Here is a 22,517-nt window from a genome sequence, read left to right as displayed (position 1 = left end):
CTTTGTAAATTTTGGAGATCAGCCCTCTGTCAGATGTGGGGTTGGTGAAGATCTTTTCCCATTCTGTGGGCCACCTTTTTGTCTTGTTGACTGTGTCTTTTGCCTTACAGAAGCTTCTCAGTTTCAGGAGGTCCCATTTGTTAATTGTCAATATCAGTGTCTGTCCTACTGGTGCTGTGTTCAGGAAGTGGTCTCCTGTACCAATTCGTTCAAATGTACTTCCCACTTTCTCTTCTAAGATGTTCAGTGTGGCTGGATTGATGTTGAGGTCTTTGATCCATTTGGACTTAAGCTTTGTGCATGGTGATAGACATGGATCTATCTGCAGTCTTCTACATGTCAGCCTCCAGTTATGCCAGCACCATTTGTTGAAGATGCTTTCTTTTTTCCATTGCATAATTTTAGTTTCTTTGTCAAAAATCAGGTGTTCATAGGTGTGTGGGTTAATATCAGGGTTTTCAGTTCGATTCCATTGCTTCAGCTGTCTATTTTTTGTGCCAATACTAAGCTGTTTTTAGAACTATAGCTCTATAATAGAGCTTGAAGTCAGGGATGGTGATGCCTCCAGAAGTTCCTTTATTGTACAGGGTTGTTTTGGCTATCCTAGGTCTGTTGTTTTTCCATATAAAGTTGATTATTATTCTTTCAAGATCTAAAAATGGGACATTTGTAAGAGCAATTTGTAGGTGTGTTAGTGAACATGGGCGTGACTCACGTGGGGTCTATTTTCCCCTATAATGCTGAGGGGAAGTGGTGAATTTTGGGAACATTGCCCAGGGATCCAGGAGCCCAGGAGAAGACACAGCACTTGGTGGAAGGGTATGTTTCTGAAAGACCCTTCTGCAGGTGATGGTCTCACTGACCAGAGAGGATTAGAGCTGGGCATGTTCCCTGCCTGACCAAGCCCATCTCCTTATTTGTAGGGAGAGAATTTACATATCCATAGCACTAATCACTCCCATGTGGGTGTGTTCATGGGTACGTAGGACATACAGGGGATAAATAGAGCCAGGGGAAGAGACTCTTTCTTTTTGGGTTTCAGTTTCGATCTGGAGAGCAGCGTGTGGGCCCTCAGCTTTCTTGGCTTTTCAAGTAAGTGATTTCTCTTTCAATAAAATATCTTAGGACATCCTTATTTTGTGTAGTTTAATATTTCTGCATTATCTGGTGTCAGGCGCCATATTGTGGGATCCCCGCCTGGGACCCATTGCTGCTTTATCCTCCAAATAACACACAAGACACTATATTAATTATGAAGCTGTTGGCCATTTGCTATAGTCTCTAATCAGCTAGCTCTGACTTAATCATTAACCCATAACCATCTATATATATATATATATGTATATATATATATATATATATATATATTTTGGTTTTACGAGACAGGGTTTCTCTGATTTGTTTTGGAGGCTGTCGGTTCAGCCCAGCCTTGAACTCACAGAGATCCGCCTGCCTCTGCCTCCTGAGTGCTGGGATTAAAGGCGTGTGCCACCACCGCCCAGCTACCAATATATATTTTTATAAGGACTTATCTTCCAAGAATGCCAGACTTGGGTTCTCTCCTCTGGGGATCACTTTTTTGCTACGACTCTCTTTACTACATTTCCCAGAATCCTCCTAGACTCCTAGTCCCACCTATCTTGCTTCCCTATTATACCAATCAGACATACACACAGAAGGACTTCCCCCATTACCCATCCAGTCCTTACTGCATTAATTGTTGACCCCGGAGCAGATGCCTAAACTGCATTAGTGTTCCTGGTGAGAGCTGATGGACTGATAAGGATGTTACCTGAAGATAATCCTGACTGACTTGAGGCAGCAATGGCCAATGAGACATGGCAACTGTACCCAGCCCTGCCCCCCCCACCTGGCTTCTGACTGCAGGGTCACTACCTGCCAATCATCCCCATGGGCAGGCTGCCTACTCCAGTGTAATTACTGTGACTTGGCATTCAAAGCCGAAGGTGGGAATGACATGACCCCTCTCTGATATGACAAGGAGGTTACTGAGGCACTATGCAGGGTGTTCAGCAGTAGACCCAGGACAGTCCTGGAGGAGTTTCCTTTTCATTCAGTGAAGGGTGACACAGGTGACTGGATATATAAATAGAACTGCTATTTGCAGCTGCTCCAGCTGCTGCTACCATTGTCACTGGTCCTTTGTTATTTGTCTCTCGTATTGTGAGTACAAGGTGCCTCTTAAAATACAGGGGCTTCAAATGTTGAAGCCACGTAGGACACAAGAATGTCAATTGATAAAAGTCAGAATCTCTTTGAAGGAGCTACCAAAGGAATATCAAATGCCCAGAAGACCAGCCAGGTGGGCGCATGGGTACCCAGAAGACCCTTGTGCCTGAGAGTGGCCCTGCATTTGGCTCTGTGTGTTCCTGACCCATGCTGCTTTCTCTTGCCTGGGGCCTGGAAGCTTCTTCCCCTTTCCCACCTGACCTATGATCTGCTCCCCATTCTTGTGTCTTCTTTTTCTGGGCTCTTCTGTATCTTGTTTTTCTATCCCAGAAGCTTGGGTCTCTGTTATCTCCTGGATATTGGAATCTCCCATCCCATCCCACCTACTGGATTGTACCAGTTCTCACTGGGGTGAATGGGGCTTCACCGAGGAGCACAAGTATGTGAGGGCAGAGGGGTTGGGTGAGTGGCATTTTCTGTCCCTGAAGATGTGCTCCTCAGAGACCTCTGCTCCTCTCTACTCCCAATAAAGCACCATGGGAGTTTCACTCCCAGCCTGAGACACGTCCCTCTTCTCTCTCACCCCGAGCCCAGGACATACTGCTCTCCTCTCTCACCTGAAACCTGGAACATGTCCCTCTTCCCTCTTCCCTGCAGCCTGGGACATGTCCCTCTTCTCTCTCGCCCTCAGTTAAGAACCCAGGGAAATATCCAGAAGCAGGAGGACCTGGCTTAGGGAATGGAGGGAGGAAGAGCCAGGATGGCAAAGCCGACATCACTCCTCTACTAACAACTGTTGCCCTGCCCCCACAGAACATATTCCACGGTGCCATGTCCCTAGACTGGCTCTACTTCCCCCGTCCAGTGCCCCAACACTCTGGCTACACATGCCCCATCCGGGGCCTGTACCTCTGTGGCAGTGGGGCCCACCCTGGTGAGTGACCTGCTTCCTGTGTGGTCTGCAAGGGCTTGTGGGGTGAGGGAGGGGGTAAGCTTGCAGATGGAGGAGGACGTGGGAAGCCATCCTCTGTGAAGGCAAGCACACAGCAGCATCTGCCAGGTTGCCACACCCTCAGCCTTTGGTACACACCTCCTCCCACCTAGGAGTAGGGACACAGTCTGATGGAGGATGGAGGAAACTTCAGACACATTCTCTAGGGCTGCCAAGGTGAAAATGAAACACTAGATATGAAGTCAAAAGGCCTCCTCTGGAAACCTCCATTTTTTAGCTGAATTTAAGGACGGAGTCCCTGTGGTTGAGGCTGTGTGAACCACTCACCTGGCAATGGTTTCCGTTCCATCCTGCCCCTCCAAGGCATGGACTCCATCTAACAAATGTAACCAAAGACAGGCGGCAGGTTCAGCGTTTTGTTCTTCTGCTCTGACATATTACTAATACAGGTTTTTGAGATGTAAGATCCTATTAGCTCTCCCTGACCCTGGGGCTTTACATTTTCCGTTGAATTCATTTTAACCAACATTTATTGGCCATGCCTGGGGCTCTGAGCTCAGCATAGAAAATAGTGACTTGGTCTCGTGAAGGCTCTTGCTGTACCAGGTGCAAGTCTGCAAGGCTGTGAGACTGTCCAGGCTGGTGAGGGAGGGAAGAGACCTTACCCCTAGGGTAGGGGACCTGGATGTGGGTCACTGGTCACCGCTGTAAAATAAACCGCACACTTGATGAGGGTATTGGTAACTGTTTATTGTGGAAGGTACTTACAAGAGAAACTGGCAACCCAGTGAGTCAGAAACTTTCCCAGACCGGAAGCCCAAAAGAGACCTGGGTCTCTCCCGCACAGCATTTTATTGACACATCGGTTTGCGCCTCTAGCCACGCCCAAAGTGGGCGTGGTCAGGGCACAGGCGTCTAAAATCTCTCCCTACAGGGAAGAACCACAGGAAGGAGGTGGGCTCTGAAGTTCACCTGAGAAAGGTCTTCAGGCACAGACAGCCCCATGAGTTCAGGTGTGGGCAGGCAGTAAGTGAAAGTGCTTGGCCCAGACTGCAAAGGGCGTGGTCTCATGCTGGAACCTGAAGGCTCAGGATCTAGAAGGCATTTGGTCACCAGGATTCTGCACGAATATCTAGCTGACACGAGTTATTAAAGGAGAGAGTCTGTGTATTTCACGGCATTCTCAATGAGACCTAGAACCATCACTAATGATATAAACTGTAGGAGACTCAAAAGAACATTTCTTTACAGCGTCAACTTTTCTACGTTGGACAGTTTTAAAGCACGTGAAAAGCAAAATAAATAACTCCTGTGATGCCTCAGCACCTGCCTCAGCAATGCTCACCACTCCTGGGTCAACTTGTTGATCTCAGGTATCATAATTTCAACTGCAAAAAACTCTCTATATTTTTGGATTTTTAAAAAAGATAATGGCCTAAAAAAATCACAAGCGCAGCAACTGTCTAAAGTCTTTTAATAAAATTGTCTTGATCCCAACCAGTATCCAGTTAGAGTTCCATTTCCCTAATTGCCTCTGTAGCTTCTAAAAATGGGTCAGTTCTGTTTCAGGTTTCATATAGAGCTCAAGCATTGCTTAAAAAAATCTTTTAAGCCATTTAAAGCCCTTTAAACCATTCTCTCTTTCCCTCCCCCTCTTTCCTTCTCTTCCTCCCCTCTCCTTTCCTAGTCTACCTCTTTTTCCTCCTTCCTCGTCTCTCATCTGTCTCCCCTCCTTCTCCCTTTCTCTTCCTCCCTAACTTTCTCCCCTTTTCCTTCCTTCTCTAAGCATATCCCTCTGCCTTCCTCTTTCCCTCCTAATTCTTCTTTCCTGTGTGTGTGTGTGTGTGTGTGTGTGTGTGTGTGTGTGTGTGTGTGTGTAGAAAATCCAGCCATATGTCCTGCAAAGTTTCCCACAGTCTGGGTTGTGTGACGTGAGCACCCATGATGTCATTTGACATATGACTCTAGCACTATATTTCCTGTGAGCTTGACCTACCCATGTCATCTGATTTGGAGTTGGATTTTTGGTTAACTACTTCATGAGCTTTTTGTCTTTCTTTGTTGCCATCTCATGCTTTTAAGCTTGGAAAGGGACTTGGGCATTTGAGAAAGGTTTGTAGACTGTGGAGCCTTAGTAGAGTCAGGGAGACCAGTGAGGAGGCGCCTTCTCTGTCTAGTGGAGTCCTGTGTGAACCAGGGGGTGGCAGTCACTGGCATCTTAAAGCTTCCTGGAGACACAGGCATTCCTTTGGCTTTCTGCAGGTTTTGTGACCTGGGAGAACTTGAATTGAAGTAGCTAAATATGGCAAAGCAAACGAGGCACTTCACTAAACCCATTTGCCTTCTCTGCATCTAAACCCATACCCACATCTTTGCTGGGACCACTGGGTTTCAATGTGCCGCCCCTCCTTAGAAACATAACATCTCCAGGACTTTGGAGGTGGGATGGAAAAAACTACCACACAAAGAGAGTGTCCCTGCCCTGTGTGGTTTCGTATTTACTTTCTTTTTATTTTTATTTTGTGTGCTTTGGTGCTTTGCCATGGGTGTTGTATCTCCTTGAACTGGAATTACAGATGGTCGTGAGCTGACATGTGGATGCTGAGAATTGAACCCAGGCCTTCTGGAAGAGCAGTCAGTGCTCTTAACCATCAAGCCATCTCTCCAGTCCTGATATTTACTTTCTAAAAGTGAAAAACACAGCAATTTTAATGGCAGAGCCTAAACAGTAAAAAAGCAAAATCTCATCCTCTCCGAAAGGAGAGGAATTCAGCGTTTGAAAAGGGTATAAAATGTCTTTGAGGACTAAAGCACTTCTCTCGTCTCTTTGCCCATCAGCCAGTCTCCAATTTCTCTTGGTATTTCATAAGAGGGATGGAGGGAGGAAAGGGCAGAAAACTATATTACAGTTTTTTTCAGAATGAGCACACATAAAAGTATCCAGTAATGCAATTTTTGAGTGTTTGAGTAGGCTTATTTTCTTATAGTATTGAGTCATAAAACTGACATTAATTTTAGAAAACATTTTGATTTTAGGGTATAATAAAATTGTATTTGATGCTGTGAAATATCCTAAAGTACATTTTAAAGGAAATAATGCATTTTGGATAACCATTAAAGAGCTTAGCTATTGAGAATAAGCTATAAGATGCAAATAAAAACATATTTTGAAATTCGATACAATACATTGGAGATGTGCTATAGCAATAAGGTTAACTGAATTGTGCAGACCTCGTTGGGCCTGTCACTATCTACTCTCCATACCCTGCAGCAATAACTATGCAAACCAATGCTGATGACTGAATGCTTGGAGAAAGGTGGTTATACACACTCTGAAACATCCACTCCCCAACTTACAGATGAGGAAGCATCAGCCAGAGATGTTTGAGTTCTTGCCCAGCTGGTTTTTTCAGGTGGGTATTCAAAACCTGTAAGGGTGTGGAGCTGGGCAGAGCTGGCCCCACTGAAGATAACGGAGATCAACCAGTGAGAACTCATCATGAGACCAGACAGGAGTTCATCTGGAAGATCAACCAGGAGGCCCCGCTCTTTGCATAAGATAGCAGGCAGAGTTTGGGGGGAAGGGCTTGGTTACTAGCCATGTGTACCCATGATTCTCTCTTCCTTACTACCCAGGATGAGGACAGAGAGGAGGGGAGGGGCATGTCCTATGATACCAATGTGCTGATGGCCTGAAGATCACATCCTTTCCCTTTTCCAGTGCCAATCTCTGTTGCCGAAGAGCTCACAGACCACTAGAACTTTCCACATTTAGATATAGTTTCTGACCATCCTGCAAGTTCCTGAGAGTTTGCTGGCAGCACAATCCCTTGGTGGAAAAGGAGTTTGAGCAGAATTCTGCCTGTGAGCAGGGAAGGAGTTCAGGCCACCTCTATCAGAACTCCTGCCATTCTGGTATAAAAGGCTCCTGCCTCCAAGACTGTGAGAAGTTGCACAGATGGAGCCAAGTCCAAGGATAATTATTGTCCAGAAAAACAAAAATACTGGTTTCAAGTTCTGTTAAAAGGGACTCAGTTGGGAGGAGGTGGAGGCCCAGATTAGTCGTTGGTGCTCACAGCAATGGGAACAGTCTACATTTCAAACACCAGGGCAAAGTTCTGGTCTTCTAGATTCCAGTTGGCATCCTGGTGCCTGCTCATGGCCTGAGTACCAAATCATCCATCTAGGTAATTCACAGTGACCTGTGCACAGCCCAGTGACCCAGTGTCCACACCCAGCTTGGAACAAGGGTCAGACACAGCACAGGGAAGGCTTGTTCTGCCGGAAGCATGCTGGCTGACTTGGGGGCAGACTGAGGCAATGGGAGTTTCCGACTTCACCTCAACCTACCCTCAGCTTGGTCACAAACTCAGTGCCCGCTTTATCCCTGGATGAAAGGGAGCGGTTGTCTCACTTGGAGTTAGGGTGCCAGGGTGTTTACTCTTTTTTGTAGGGAATATTTCTGGACCTTTCTTCTTTTTCTCACAAAGACCCAGGGCAGCCCTCAAGAGTGGTAAAGGACCCTAGACCCTGCTCTCTACCTGGCCTCTTCCCAATTCTTTTATTTGTCTCAGAAGGTACTTTTAGTTGGTCAGCCGTCCCATGGTCTACTGGTCAACGACCACTAACAATGTTCTCTGTGCATGTAGCTCACTGTCTACTCACTGTTGAATCAGGACCTAGCCCTGCACGTCACACATGCTCATTACCTGAAGACCAGGAAGGGGAAGAGGTGAGGTAGGGTTGCAAGCCGTAAGAGGACGCGGTAGAAGAGGGATGAGGAGGTGTGCTTAGTGGAGAAAGAGGTGTAGGGGATGAATGAGGAGAAAAGAGTTTATGTGGAGAATGAGGAAACTGGGGGTTGGTGGGGAAACAACCAGGAGATGGCCAGGGAATAAACCTAAAGGGACAGGAAGAAGGGACATAGCTACCGTGTGTCAGGTGCCACACCAGGGTCCTTACATACTTTTGTTTTTCATATACTCCTTACAACAGTCAGAAAGCATTTATTACTATTACCCACATTCTTTGGTAAAAGTTTGAATTTTCAGAAACTTTACATGGCTGGTCAAATGTTACTCAGCTATAAGGTAGCAGTGACAGGTCTGGAGGATCCAACCCTCCCTAAGGGCAAGCTAGGGGTTAAACATTGTTGGATGAAGATTTACTGGAGAAAAATGTTAATTTATGCTCAGTCTTTACCACAATTCCCCTTCCTTCCTTTTAGATGGCTGAAGCTATTAGGCACAAGCAATTTAGCTGCTTGATTGACAGCTGTCAGGTCCTCACTCCAGGGCTATTCATGACAGCAGCTGACTGGGAGCAGAGCTCCAGGTAGAGATGGAAGCCAGATTGGAACTGTGAGCGTTGTCTGCATAGTTCCCAAGTCTGGAGGGATTGTGGATTCTATCACCAGTGTTGTCTCCATAGCCCCCAAGTCTGGAGGGGTTGTGCATTTTATCACTGCCTCTTCTGAGGCACTCTCTGGGGAGGCGAAAATTACAACCTCACCATTTTCAAAGAGTATGCTTGTGTCATCATAACAGCTCCTTCTGCTTTACACCTCTCATGACGGATAGAGGAGACGACAGTCTAGTCAGTGACTCCAGGAAGAGCCTGGGACCCACCATGAAGACCTTTGCCTCCTCTCCAACCATAGCTTTGTTTTGGAAAGCTTTGCTTTAGGACACTCCAGATATCCTGCCATAGTTCTGGGAGACTTCACTTTGACCAGGACAGCTTTAGATGACCCTTGAATGACTGCCCACAGCCACTCTGGGTGAGCTTTCTTCCCTTAGACCCCCCACCTCCTCATAGCCATCCCCAGTCTGGTTGGAGAAGAGTACTAGGCTACACCAATGGAAGAGAGAGCTCAAATTCTTCAAACACTGTTGAAAGTAGAGGAGAGTAGGAGCTGAGTACTGAAATGACAGCTCTACCGGACTTTTCCAGCCTGTTGCCTCCTGGTTTCAGACCTTGTAGGTGAGACTTGGAGCTGAGACAATGGTGGGCTGAGGACCACTCCCTGCTGAACTGCTTGGTTATGCATTATATTTGCTTTCTATTTAAACCCTGCCCTCATGTCGGGGTCCTAAAGATTGGGGGCATCAGTGGATCCTTTTGTCCTTCTGTCTGTGGTCACATTGAATAAATATCCATTGTCTGCTTTTCACTGTTAATTTGACTTTTCCAGTGTCTTACTGCATATGGGTGGCTGAACCTGGCTTGTCAGGGCATTGGCTGTGACTCCTGAGTCTGGTAACAGGAAGGTAGATAATAACGGGAACTCTGCCTCCATCTAGATGTTGTTTTATTACATGAAATGAGAATTGTCACCAACACATATATTGAGATCTATAGGAGTCATTGTTGTAAATTTCATTGTCATCCAGGGAGCCCAGGCTGCTTGAGTGGGCTAAGAAGACAGTTACCATCAAACCTCGGTGACAAAAGTGGAGCTTTCAGAGGCTAAGGGTTGGTCTCCGGGGGTTTGTAGTCATCGGAGCCTTCTGTTTGCTCTCCGTTTAGATTCCCCAGGAAGAATTGAGGTTCCTCTACATCCTTTCACACACCCCAACACTAAATGGCCTGTGGGGAGAGCTATGAATGCAGCCAGTAACTTAAAAGCCTCTGCATAGTCACATCTGAGTTCTGTCTCCTTTACTAAGATTCTAAATGTTCAGCCCTCCCTGGCAATTAAGCTTCTAAAGGCTGAACGCTCACAGAGCTGGGCCACCTCCAGACCCCCTGCCTGGAGTTGGCAGCATACAGGGTGGAGCCTGGTAAAATGCCACGGCCTCCTTTGCCACCTGCACTTCAGTGGCTGGATGACCTTCATTGCAGCTGTGTTTCAAGATGAGCGTTTCAGGCGTCGCTTCCTAATAACTCTATTGCCCATTAATTCCGGAGATGGAGAGTTCCTGTCCTGGCTCACATGCCCCTCTTCAAGCCATCTGCACACGCTACAGGGCACTTCCCCCTAACATACCAATGTCGAGACCCTCCAAGTCCTCTTGCATCTCACTGTTTACACTGTGAATGCCCTAAGAGAGCAACCCAGGAAGACCAGTCTTCCTGTCTCTTTGAGCATTTAATTCAGGGACCAGGGACTGATTCGTAGCAATACAGGCGTGGTCTTAATCGGTCTTCTTACTGATTTGTCATGGTCTCCTCATCCACATCTTGTAGCAACTGTTCGTATCTAGGAGTCGTCTTCAGATCATAGACTTCATTTTCTGCTATATTCCTGGCACCTGGAGTGGTGCATTGCAGGCTCTCAGTAACTGCTTGTCCAAGAAAGAGCAGTTGTGTGGACAAACTCCATGATGATGCCCCTCCCTAATCAAGTCCAAAGCTTATGAAAGCCTCATTCTGGGAAGGGTTTTACTTCACCTGCCCCTTCACTTTCGAAGCAGGGATCTTATTTCCCCAAGTCACTTAGGGGAACTTCCAGTATAGATTTTAATTAGAATGACACCCAATGAAGCTTTTGCTACAGGGCTTCTAAAGGCAACAGCAAACTTGTCTGAAACTGAACCTAATTTATGGAGTGAGAATTTTACACAGTTTACTTACTGTAAACCTGACATAATTATATATCATGAACCACAAACACACAGTGGGACTCTGATATTAATTTCCAATTCCTCCTCACCAAGGACTGGTGAAAATCCTTAGCCTCTGTGGTTAGGGAAATGTCTCATCAGCATCTGGTGAGGATTCATCACCTGTGGGACACTGGTTATTGCATCCCACCCCGCAAGCCGCTTCTGACCTACACTGGCCATCGCAGGGATGCTCGGCATCGCAGGGATGCTCATCTCCTTATAGTGAGAGTCTTCTTTGAGGGATTGCAAAGGCTTCTTCAGTTTTGTTTGCAATTGAACACAGTTCAAAAAATCAAAATAGGATGATTTGGACAAAAGTGCACAGAATATGTGAGTTAGAAGAGATGTGCAGCACCGCCGAGCCCAGCAATGCACAGTCCTCTGTCTTAGGCACCAGCACCAAGTGATGCTGGACCCTTTGCCAGAAGCACCGTCAAGCCCAGCAATACACAGTCCTCTGTCTTAGGCACCAAGTGATGCTGGACCCTTTGCCAGAAGCACCGTCAAGCCCAGCAATACACAGTCCTCTGTCTTAGGCACCAGCACCAAGTGATGCTGGACCCTTTGCCAGAAGCACCGCTGAGCCCAGCAATGCACAGTCCTCTGTCTTAGGCACCAGCACCAAGTGATGCTGTAGTCTTTGCCAGAAGGAGCACTGAGATCATTTGCTGATATTGGTCACAAACAAGGGTGAGGTATTTGTGGCAAATGCCACAGATTCTCCTTGCAGAAGACGCAGATGCCCAATGGGTCAGGGGTGGGAAGGACTCAAATTAAAAATAGCACTGGATTTTAGGAAATTGGAAAGCTGGTAGCAGAAGCTATCCATATCAACTGATATTCAAAAGCCCTTACAAAAGGACAAGGTTGGGAGCAGATTGAACAACAAGAACGCCTGGCCACAGATGAGCAGCCTGGGGCAAAGAAGGTCTGAGACAATGGCGAGATGTCCAACAGTGAGTCCGACTGATTTCCATTCCTGTGAACATCACCAGGAGCGACAGGGACAGGAAAGTGACACATGTCCCCTAGCCCCAACAAGTGTACTAAAATTATGGGAATCCTGCCTTTTAGGCATCTTCAAAACTCCTCCCATCAGAAAAGATGTTGCTATTTCATGAAGACAAATCAAACTGTTTCTGAGGACACAAAAACCATAATTTAAAGGAAACGTATGCTCAGAAACAGTTTGGCACATTGACCGTTCAGAGTCCGAGGCCTGGGTGCCCTGAGGAGACAACTGACTATGGCCCCACCCAGCTTTCTGGTGGAGCCCATCAGCTGCCGTTCCTGGAACAAGGACCGTACGTGGATCCCCACAGCCATGAAGTGCGCATCTCTGAGAAGAGAGGTGCCAGGTGGAACAAGGTTCACGAGCTTAAGGGGCACAATGGGCAGGTGACAGGTATGGCCTGGACCCTGAGAGTAATGGAGCTGTGACCTGCGGCACAGACCGCAAGCCCGTGTGTTGACACTGAAGGGCCGGTGGCACGTGAAAGCCCACACTGGTCACCCGAGCTGCGGGCTGTGCATGCTGGCGCGGACAGCGGCTACAGTGTCATCTCCGTCTGCTGTTTTGAACAGGAGAATGCCGGGTGAGTGTGCCAGCACACCGAGAAGTCCATCTGCTCCCCTGTCGTAGCCTGGTCTGGCACCCCAGCGATATGCTCCTGACTGCAGGCTCCTGTGACTTCAAGTGGAGGATCTTCTCTGCCAATGTCAAGGAGTGGCAGTCCCTACCCCATGGGGCTCTAAGATGCCCTTTGGGGAGCTGATGTTCCAGTCCAGCAGTAATTGTGGCTGGGTGCATGGCATCAGCTTCTTGGTGCCCTGTATCTGGCCATCACCTTCACCACAGAAAATAGTTCCGTGGCAGCTGGCCATGGTTGCTTCCCAGTGCTGTCTACCTATGACAGTGCTGTGTGGATGTTGAGCTTTGGTGGTCAGCTGGATGTGCTCAAGCAGAGCTTCCAATGTGGCCTGACAGCTTGTGAGCGCTTCCAGAACCTCGACAAGAAGGCCAGCTCTGAGGGCGGTGCAGCCACGGGCACCTGCCTAGACTCACTGGGTAAGAACAGCATCAGTGCTCAGTGAGGGCAGGAGCAAGTGCTTGAAATTCTGTCCTAGGGTCCTGGATGGTGGTGAGCATCTGGGATGTGAAGAGCTTGGACTCAGCCTTGAAAGACCTGAAGATCAAGTGAGTTGTGAGAAGTACTGTCCGCCTTCCAGCTGCTGGGGAAGAGGGAAGGAGGAGAGGAGGCTGAGGCTTTGCTTTGCTGAAGGCTTCTAAGGCATCAATGTTCCCCCAAGGAGGTGGGGAACATTTCCTATCTCTTTAAGGAATGTGTGCCTTTTAAAGAAATGCTTTCACTTGCTGCTTTAAGAAAGCCAAACCCCCAGAAAAAGAAAATTTGCAGTTTAAAGAACGGGAGAGAACACCATGGTAACATAAGTATACACTTATGCATGTGCTATGGATAGTTACAAAATAAATGATTGCTTATTAATCAAACTAACAAATGGCATAAAAAGAAATCACACAGCTTTTAAATTGTTCAGACCTCTGAATTTTGATTCTAGAAGTAAAACATAAACTTTCTAATGTTAAAATTTCTAATTGTAGGGGCTGTTTCAGTTAAGGGATGGCTCTGTGCCTGGTGGACTGTTGTACTCCCGTTAAATGTCACAATTAGTGTGACTGGAAGGGTTTAGGAATACGTGGGGGAATGCTTGTTATGAAGGCAAGAAAAGTATGATAATGTAAACACAGGATGTCCAAGGCTAGACCACACCGGTGTTTCACTGGGGAAAAGTGTCATCTATTTCTTCCCGAGGAAGGACAGTGAATATCTCTGCTAAACATGGGTAAGGCTCTCTCTATGAACATCTACTAAGCATCAAATTATTAATAACATTTGTGCTCAAGAGCCGTAGCCAGGGACGGTTTTTGTTAGTTTTTATTCCATCATTTATTTTTGTTTATTGTGGCAATATTAGCAAAGAGACGCATAAACATAAAGGAAATGACATTTGCAATTCTGCCTTGGATAGATAACATTTTGTATTTTCTTTTCAGACATTTTATTATGCAGACAGACATGTCAGCACATTTTAAAAATAAAACTGGGAACATACTCTATTGTGGAGGATGTTAATGAGCATGGCCTTGTACGGGCCAGCACCATCCTGCCCCATCGCAGCAGACCAGAATGCTCTATAACCCAATTGAGTAAATTCCTCTGCCAAATCTGTAAAAAGGTGTCGGAGGGAGAAGCAAGGTGGTTTGTAGCCCTCCCAGTTCCTGCAGAGGCCGATCTTTTGCCTCCACAGGATGAGTACTGTGCTTTTGTTCTAGAATGAGGGAAGGGTAGAATGGCTCATTGAACCCCTGGCCTTGCCAAATGGTGTGTGGAAAGGCAAATGCCAAATGGTCCTACTGGAGGCATTTGAGCTGGAGCAGCCCCCCATCCTCACAGCATCCCTGGGAGAAGGAGGGTTGACACGCAGGCTCCCCATCCCTGACAACCAGCACAGGAACTAAGAGCTGGAAGCCTTCCCAGGGGAAGGGAGTCCCGGGGCCGTCTGGTCCTGCTGTGGCAGGAACTGGAGGGACACTGAAGAAAGCAGGGCTGGCTCCTCCCTCGGGTCCCTTCTGTCCCTGGGTAGCTGCAGAAAGAGGAGAGGGGGATGTCCAGTTGGGGCTGGAGCCACTCGGAGGCAATCACTCTGGGGTCACCTTAACAGTATCACAAGAAGCCTGGTGGCTGAAGCAGCACCAGCTCATCCTGCCTCTCCCCTCTGCCCCCTCTTCTTCCCTCCCTGTTTATCAGGGCAGCGATCATCCCTGGACTGGAGCCCACTTCATTACCATCTAAACTTGGCTACACATAGAAAGTTTCTATCTCCCAAAGAAATAAAGTCTTTTTTTTTTTTTCTGGTTTTACGAGACAGGGTTTCTCTATATTGTTTTGGAGGCTGTCGAGCCCCGGCCTCGAACTGACAGAGATCCGCCTGCCTCTGCCTCCCGAGTGCTGGGATTAAAGGCGTGAGCCACCACCGCCCAGCAGAAATAAAGTCATTTTCACAGGTACCAAAGATTAAAATTCAGCACAGGCAGCACAAGCACCCATAACAGGAACAATAATGGGTGACTACCCATGACAGACTAAACATGCTTCCCATAGCTCTAGAGTAACACAGACATCCTTTTTTTGCTTTGGTTTTTAGATGGGGTCTCACTCTGCCTCCTGTGCTAACCCAGTGTGGTAACTCATTCTCCTGCCCCACCATTAAGTGCTGGGATTGCAGGTGTGCCCTGCTATGGCCAGCTAGGGAAAAAATGGTGGGATGCGCCAGTGGTAGTGTTTGTGGTTGTGGTTAAACCTATGGCAACTATAGCTTTGTAAAAGCAACTTCCCTGGTCCTCAGCTTTCTAATTTACTAATTGAGCTAACACAGTGACTTTCGAAGCATTGACCTTGACACTCTTACTGGGTAGGAGTCATTCTGATAACCCTAGCTGATCCCAGAAAACAAATATTTCTCATGGCTTCTGTGATGGAGCAGCTACCCTGCTCCCACACACGGCCTTCTCTCCTCTCTCTTCCTCTGTGGGCTCTCCTTGTGCGTAATTAAAGGTTACCTGCCAGTAATCCAGAAAAGTCTGATATTCATAAATGAAAATTAGTGTTCCCTGAGTTGGTTACTCTACACTGTGCTTTACGCAGGAGGGGTGTTATTTTGCCGTCTAGTTGGCGCTTCAGCGTTGTTTTGAGCTACTGTGGTTTTGGTTGCTGTTAGTCATACTTTTTATTTACAAAGTATTATTGGTTCTGTGTCCTCATCATCCATTTAGCTTGATGAGAGTTGCTGGCTTGTCATAGAGTATTTACTTCAAGAGAGAAATTGACCTATAAAAGTGTTCAATATTTAAGTATTACATGTAATTGAATAGCAGTAGAATAGTTGACCCCTTGTGTGCCCCCATTGCTAAAGGAGATGTGTACACAATCCCCTTGTGGTTTGTTTATGGGGGGGGTAGTCACCAGTCCCCATTTGCCCAGACTGAAGAGCTTGCCAAGATGTGGAGCTTTCACAGCTAAAATTGGGACAATCCTGGGCAGATTGCCACACTTGCTTACCCTATTATATAGGGGCACTCCTTTGATGCTCATGTCTGTGGAGATGAGCTTTTAATATAAAATCAAATTTAGCATAATAAAATCAGTAGGGTTGTTTCTGAGATCAAGTCTATAGCACAAAATGGGCACTCAGGATCAGGTTCCTCCAATAGACAGGGAGTGAGTGAGCTGGGTAAATTGTGTGTTCAACAAAACTTAAAGCAACACTTTCCTTCAGTTCCTTTGTAGTTCTCACATGCTTCTCCTAAGCAAGCCCTGGCCACTGACAGACTCTATACAGGTGGTGTGTGTGTGTGTGTGTGTGTGTGTGTGTGTGTGTGTGTGTGTGTGTGTGTGTTGCTGGTGTTCTTTGACCCCATCATCCATGTAGGCATAGTTGAAAGAGTCAGGTATAGCTGTGTAAGTCTATAACCTCAGCCTTGTGGGACAAGACAGGCAGATCCCAGGAGTTTGGGCTACCAGATTTGCCAGAAAGGCAAACTTGGAATTTAGTGAGACACTTTGCCTCAAGGCCATATGGTAGAGGTTGATAGAGAAGGGTATCTCTATCCGGCTCTGGCCTCCACATGCATAAGTATGGACACACATTCCCTCACCACACACACACACACACACACACACACACACACACACACACACACACACATGCCCTGCTGCTAAGTCCACCTTGGCCTAGCTCATTACTCTAAGCAGAGGGGAGAATCAGAATGGGCCTCACAAAGTACTCTGGTGGTCCTTACAGACACCAGGCAAAGGGCAGGCGCCTCTCCCTACCAAAGAGTGGTATCACTGAGGATCAGCTTACCTGGCTCCACAGGGACCCAGGGATGGAGGGCAACTCTGCAACTTAAGCACGTGTACAGCTGCAGAGTGCCAGCGCTTGAACTGGGAGTCTTCTGCTTCTGTCTGACCTTAGACGGCAGAGCAAAGCCTGCTCTGTAGGTTTGGGACTCAGCTGCGATCCAGGTTCAGCTGCTGTGACCTCACTCACCTCCAGCTCCGGCCTCTCTATCCCCACCACGGTCCCAAGGAGCCCAGGATTTTACTCACCCAAGCAGAAAGGTCATTTGAAATTGAGAATGAGACAGGACCCTTAAATAGCCCAAACAACAAACAAGGGGCTGGCAATTTAAAATAAAACCAACTCGAGATCAGTTTGGAATAGAAACTCCCCACAAGCCCATGTCTGGAATCCTCTGTGCCCAGTTTCCCCCAAGTCCTGACTGATACCAGGCCCACTGTCCTGGCTGCACTTAGGGTACCATGAGAAGCATCAGAGCCTCCAGGGGAAGGTGGCTTTCCCCACATCCTTCTCCTAACTTATGGTGTCTATTCTAATACAACAGTGTTTCTGTCCTCTTGGAGTTATCCTTAACTGTGGCTAGGTGACCTCCAGTGGCCTGAGTCCTGCTCAGCCAAGAGTGAGAACAGACACAGCATTCCAGACATTGTTAGCATTGGGGCTGCCATTTATTTAACTGCTAATTCCACTTATGTGAAATTAATTTACTCTGCTATTATAACTCACCGAGTTTCCCCGCCCCGGTGGGCTTCTATAATTCACACCCGGCTGCTCCATTATTGCTCCCATTTCCTGTGCTAAAGGGCAGAGGCTGAGGCCGAGCCTCAGGGTGACTCACATTAAGAGGCTGCTCTGTGCAGCAGAGGGCTTTTCTCATTACAGACTGAGGAGGGCTATTGTAAAAACAATGCTGTTTTCTTTGCTCCTAAAACCCAGCTGCCTGGTAAGCCCTCCCATTCCAAGGAAATCTTATTCAGCTTCTTCCCAACTCCAAATATGGGCTGCTCCAGTTCCTACAGTGCGCAGATGCATCTCTGTGTTCTGTAGTAGAAACTGGGTCTGTCTGTCCTGGTCCTGGATGACATGCAGGTCACAACGTGGGTTCTTACTCTAGAGGTCTGGGTTACCTGTACAGGAATCCCTTGCAAGGTGTTGAGCCCTGAGCCCCTGGCCACGCAGTGGATATGACAGGCTGATTGCCTGTTCTAGCCTCCTGGTGACAAGTTCCCATTCCTAACCCTCTTCTGACTCTGGATTATTCACCGAGGTCTCTGGGAAAGAGGTGAGGGTGGCAATGTGGGACTCTGCCTCTGAACCTTTGCCAGCAGTGTGAATGGGATCACTTAGGCCAGCGAATGGCTGGGATCACTTAGGCCAGCGAATGGCTGGGATCACTTAGGCCAGCGAATGGCTGGACATCCTCCAACATTCAGCAACCCGCCTCCCACCCTGTGGACTGCTGAATGAACACTCTCCCCTTTCAGCTTTGCTCAGGCTCTCAGGAGCTTGGACCTCCTGCCTGGCCACGTCCCCATCATCTGTCTTCACAAACCCGCTTCTGTGACATACTGTGCCCTAAGTACTCTGCCGGATCCCAATGTCACCTTTCACCCCATGGTCCCAGCAAAGCTCGAATGCCCTCCTTGTCCTTTACACTCACCAACTCTAGTCCACTCCTGTCCTCTATTATAAGAAATGCTTCAGCCATATGTGGTGGTGCACTGTTAGCTCCAGCACTCGGGAGGCAGAGGCAAGAGCTCTCTGAGTTCGAGGCCAGCCTGAGCTACTTAGGGAGACATTGTCTTGGGGGAAAAAACACAGAAAAGAAGAAGAGAAAAGAAGAGAAATGTTTTCTGGCCCTGTGAGCTCATGGCAGCCAACCCAGCTATCTCCATCCCACAAGTGCCCGTGCTGGTCCGTCTCACAGCTGAGCCATCTGGGATCTTTACACGTGAGCTTCTGTTGTTTCCACGGGACTGTACTGGGACCCTGGGCTACTGCTTCACATTTGTGGACAACCTTACATAGAAATGGTCAACCATTAGGGGACACGGTGACCATGCACCAATTGTCTCTAGTTGGGACAGAGTATATCTCTTTGCTTAGAACATGACTTTCAATACCAGAAAAACCTCAGTTTATCTTGACTAGGTCAACAATCAGCAAAATATTTGTTGTCACTATGCCCGATGCTCAGCTCACAAAGTTGGCTCACTGTAAAGGGACCTTGGCTTATTGTGGACCTGAGTGAAGTAATGTGCACGCTGTACCTGGTTGACACACAGCTTGGCACAATCAGAGCTCAGGAAGAAGCAGCTACCATTATTAGCATGTGATTCTGTGGGGTTCTGGAACCTCTGTTGCAGTGAGTCCCCAACGGCAAATGAATGGAGATACTGGTTTTAAGGGTGGCATCCAGAAAGAATGCTGGGTGAGTTTTGGAGATCCAGTGAAGAGAAACATCAGAGGCCAGTCCCTATCCCGTTTCTCCTGGCCTCTCACGGCCTGCAGGCAGACTCACCACAGCTCTTTCTCCAGGAGCTGCAGAACCTTGCCCCAGGGTGGATATAGAAAGCTTGTGCGGGACCAGGAAAACCAGAGCTTGTCTCCTGACCTTGAACATAGCTCACAGTCCCTGAGGAAGGTAGCTCCAATTACAGCCACAGAGTCGGAGGAGCCCTTCCAAGGCACATTGATTTATTGGACCAGAAATACAGCATAGCAGTCACTCGGACTTCTGCCTCTGGCAAGATGCCCAGCCTGCTTCCTTCTTCCCTCTTCTGTTGTATTGATCTGCATGAGTTGCTGTGGTTTATTGTAAAGGTGTGTGTGTGTGTACATGTGTGCACACACGTGCATGTGCACATCTGTGTATGAGTGTGTACATGCGTGTATATGAGTGTATGTGCATGAGTGTGTGCATGCGTGTGTATGAGTGTGTGTGCATATGTGTGTATGTGCATGCATGCATGTGTGTGTGTGTGTGTGTGTATGTGTGTGTGTGTGTTGTGTTATTCAGGTCCCAGGGTAGAGGCTGTTTGGTTGGGTTTTCTCCCTTGGAGAGAGATCCTATGCCTTCAATGGAGGGGATACATTTCTCTTCTGTTTCAAATGATGGCTTTCATTTCATTCTTTTTCTTCAGGTGGGCCCATATTGTTCCCATATCCTTCTCACTCTGTCTGGTCCACTTATGAGTGCAGTGACTTATCATTTTGTAAAGAATGAAGAAAACTTTCCTTGTTGTGTGAAACAAAATGTCATCATCTCCATTAGCTACAGAGGAATTGAGAGTCGTCTGAGCAAAAGACGTGCAGAGATAGATCCAGGTGACAGTGGATTCTCAGGTGGTCTGTCTTGATGCCCTCGGTGGTGACCTACTCCAGGTGTCGCTCTCTGGGGGAGGGGGCCAGATGGCCCACCATCAGAGGGTCCAGATCATTGAGCAACTGTGGACTCTCGAGGCACAATTTCAGTTCCCACATGAGACCCACTTTGCTTCCATCATGTTCGTGGCTGTCGGTCTTCTCCCTTGCAGCAGTTACTCGTCTCTATAGCAGGTTACTACTTAGTGGGTTAGCCAACACACATCTGCTCTCACGCAGTTCCAGTTGTTTAAGGATCCAGGCTCTCAGTGTAGAGTGTCACCAGCCAGGGCACTGGCTGGGCTGCACTCCCATGGGGATGGTGCTGAGGATGCCCGTGTTCCTGCTCACATAGCTGTTGGCAGCATCAGGTACTCTGAGGTACAGGACCGAGCCCGACTGTCACCTGGAGGCTGGCTGGAGCTACTTGCCACCTGGAGTTGTGCAGTGTAGCCCCTTTCTTCCTCACAGAGAGCCAGAGATTTCGAGAGTTCTGTAGGATGTGTGCTGTCACCTTATGTGGCCTACGTCCAGGTACCCTTGTCGTATCTTGTTGCTTAGAAGCAATTCACAGGTAACATTTACACTCAAGGGGAGTGGATAAAACAAGGCAGGCTCTGAGCAGGAATCATGGGGGGGGGAACCCAGAGGGCCTGCCTATCACGACTTTCTGTTCCCTTCTCCTCTTCATCCTCCCCTCTGCATCTAGACTCAGACCTCCAGCTTTGCTGGGAAATGAGAGTTTTGAAGGCAGGAAGCTAGTAAGTGTGGCCTATGTTTCAGGTACCAAGTTGGTTTTAAGCTTTTTTATGCAAGTGTACTATGTACACAGAAGCTGCAACATCCTAAAAGCACAGCACAACCAGTATTTAGGAAGGAGAACACATCTTCATTACTGTAATACAGATCAAACTACAGATATCACCTGCACCCTGAGGGTTTCCACTGACCTCAAAGGCTCTAAAACCAATGGAGATGAAATCCTAATAAGACAGCTTCCTTTAACCTGACTTTACGCATCCCACAAATGGGATTCTGCTGCATGAATTATTTTGTGTCTGGCTTCTGAGACTCACCTTAGTACAGCTGTGTGTGATCTAGAGGACTCATTCTATGTTGTTCATGGCATTTTGGCACATGAGTGTATACAGCTTACCATTGTATAGTTGATGGGCATCTGTCTGGATAGTTTACTTTCCAGTTCGGAGGTGCTGGAAACAGTGCTGCACACTAGGACAGGTTGAGTACCTTAATCTAAAATCTAATATCCCAAATGCAGGGAAACCCAACAATCAGAAGGTCCGATGCTCACAAAGGTTCAGGTTTTCAGTATCCCATCTGGGATGCTCACCGAGGACAGTCAATGCCAGGATTCTTAAATCCAGAAAACTGAAATCTGAGAACACTTTAGTCCTTTGTATGTCTCACAAGGGGTACCTATCTGTGTGTCTGGGGTGAGTACATGAACACATTTCTGTTGGTTCTCTACCTAGAAGTGAACCTGCTGGATCAGAGGGCTGTATGGACATATTCTGGAAAGCTGTGTGAGCTATGATCCTCGAAGCTCCTTGGTGAGGAAGGTATCATTTTCCCTTTTATATACAATTGCATTTGAGCTGCCTACACGTCTCAGGCCCTGAACAATCAAACCGAGTTAACTTTCTTTTATTATTTCATCTTAAGCGTTGTTTTGGAAGGTCACTGCATCCTGAGTCCTTTGTTCAATATCATTTAATTTATCTTCCCATTCTCTTGTTATTGGGATGCCTGCCTAGTCAGCTGTAGAACTGTTGATCTGACAACTGTGTTACAGAGCTGACAAGATTCAAACACAATCAGGGAAGATCCACAATACTAATTTTTCTATCACAATGTTTTTTTAACTTGCCAGATAAAATATTATCATTTGGTTTGGACCACAGTTAGTTAACTTCTGGTGAGGTTAAAAATAAAATAAAATAAAATAAATATTCGAGCCGGGCGGTGGTGGCGCACGCCTTTAATCCCAGCACTCAGGAGGCAGAGGCAGGCGGATCTCTGTGAGTTCGAGGCCAGGCTGGACCGACAGCTTCCAAAACAATACAGAGAAACCTTGTCTCGTAAAACCAAAAAAAAAAAATTCTTCCACCGGGTGGTGGTGGCGTGCAAACACCGCACACACTTTAATCCCAGCACTCAGGAGGCAGAGGCAGGTGGATCTCTGTGAGTTTGAGGCCAGCCTGGTCTACAAAGCTACACAAAGAAACCCTGTCTTGAAAAATCAAAAAGAAAAAAAAATTTCAGGCTCACTAACCTGTACCGAATTCTCACCCCTTCTTTCTTCTCTCTTTAAATTTCTGATCCCTCCCCAGGCCTGTTCACTACTGGAGTCCGATCCGTGTCTCGTGTTCACTACTGGGGTCCCAGAACCCAGGCTGTCAGCTGCTGAGCAAACTAAACTCACAAGGCACACTGCTCCCCCC

At 47.3% G+C, this 22,517-nt stretch overlaps 1 pseudogene; it reads left to right on the top strand.

The window, feature by feature from the left end:
- Positions 1 to 11,995: 11,995 nt before the first annotated feature.
- Positions 11,996 to 12,950, top strand: LOC110341640 (annotated as a pseudogene).
- Positions 12,951 to 22,517: the final 9,567 nt, after the last annotated feature.

This window comes from Mesocricetus auratus, unplaced genomic scaffold (assembly GCF_017639785.1).
Source record: "Mesocricetus auratus isolate SY011 unplaced genomic scaffold, BCM_Maur_2.0 Super-Scaffold_4256, whole genome shotgun sequence".
In the NCBI taxonomy this organism is placed as follows: Eukaryota; Metazoa; Chordata; class Mammalia; order Rodentia; family Cricetidae; genus Mesocricetus; species Mesocricetus auratus.
The sequence above is the reverse complement of the archived record's forward strand: the minus strand, read 5'-3'. Positions and strand labels throughout refer to the sequence as shown.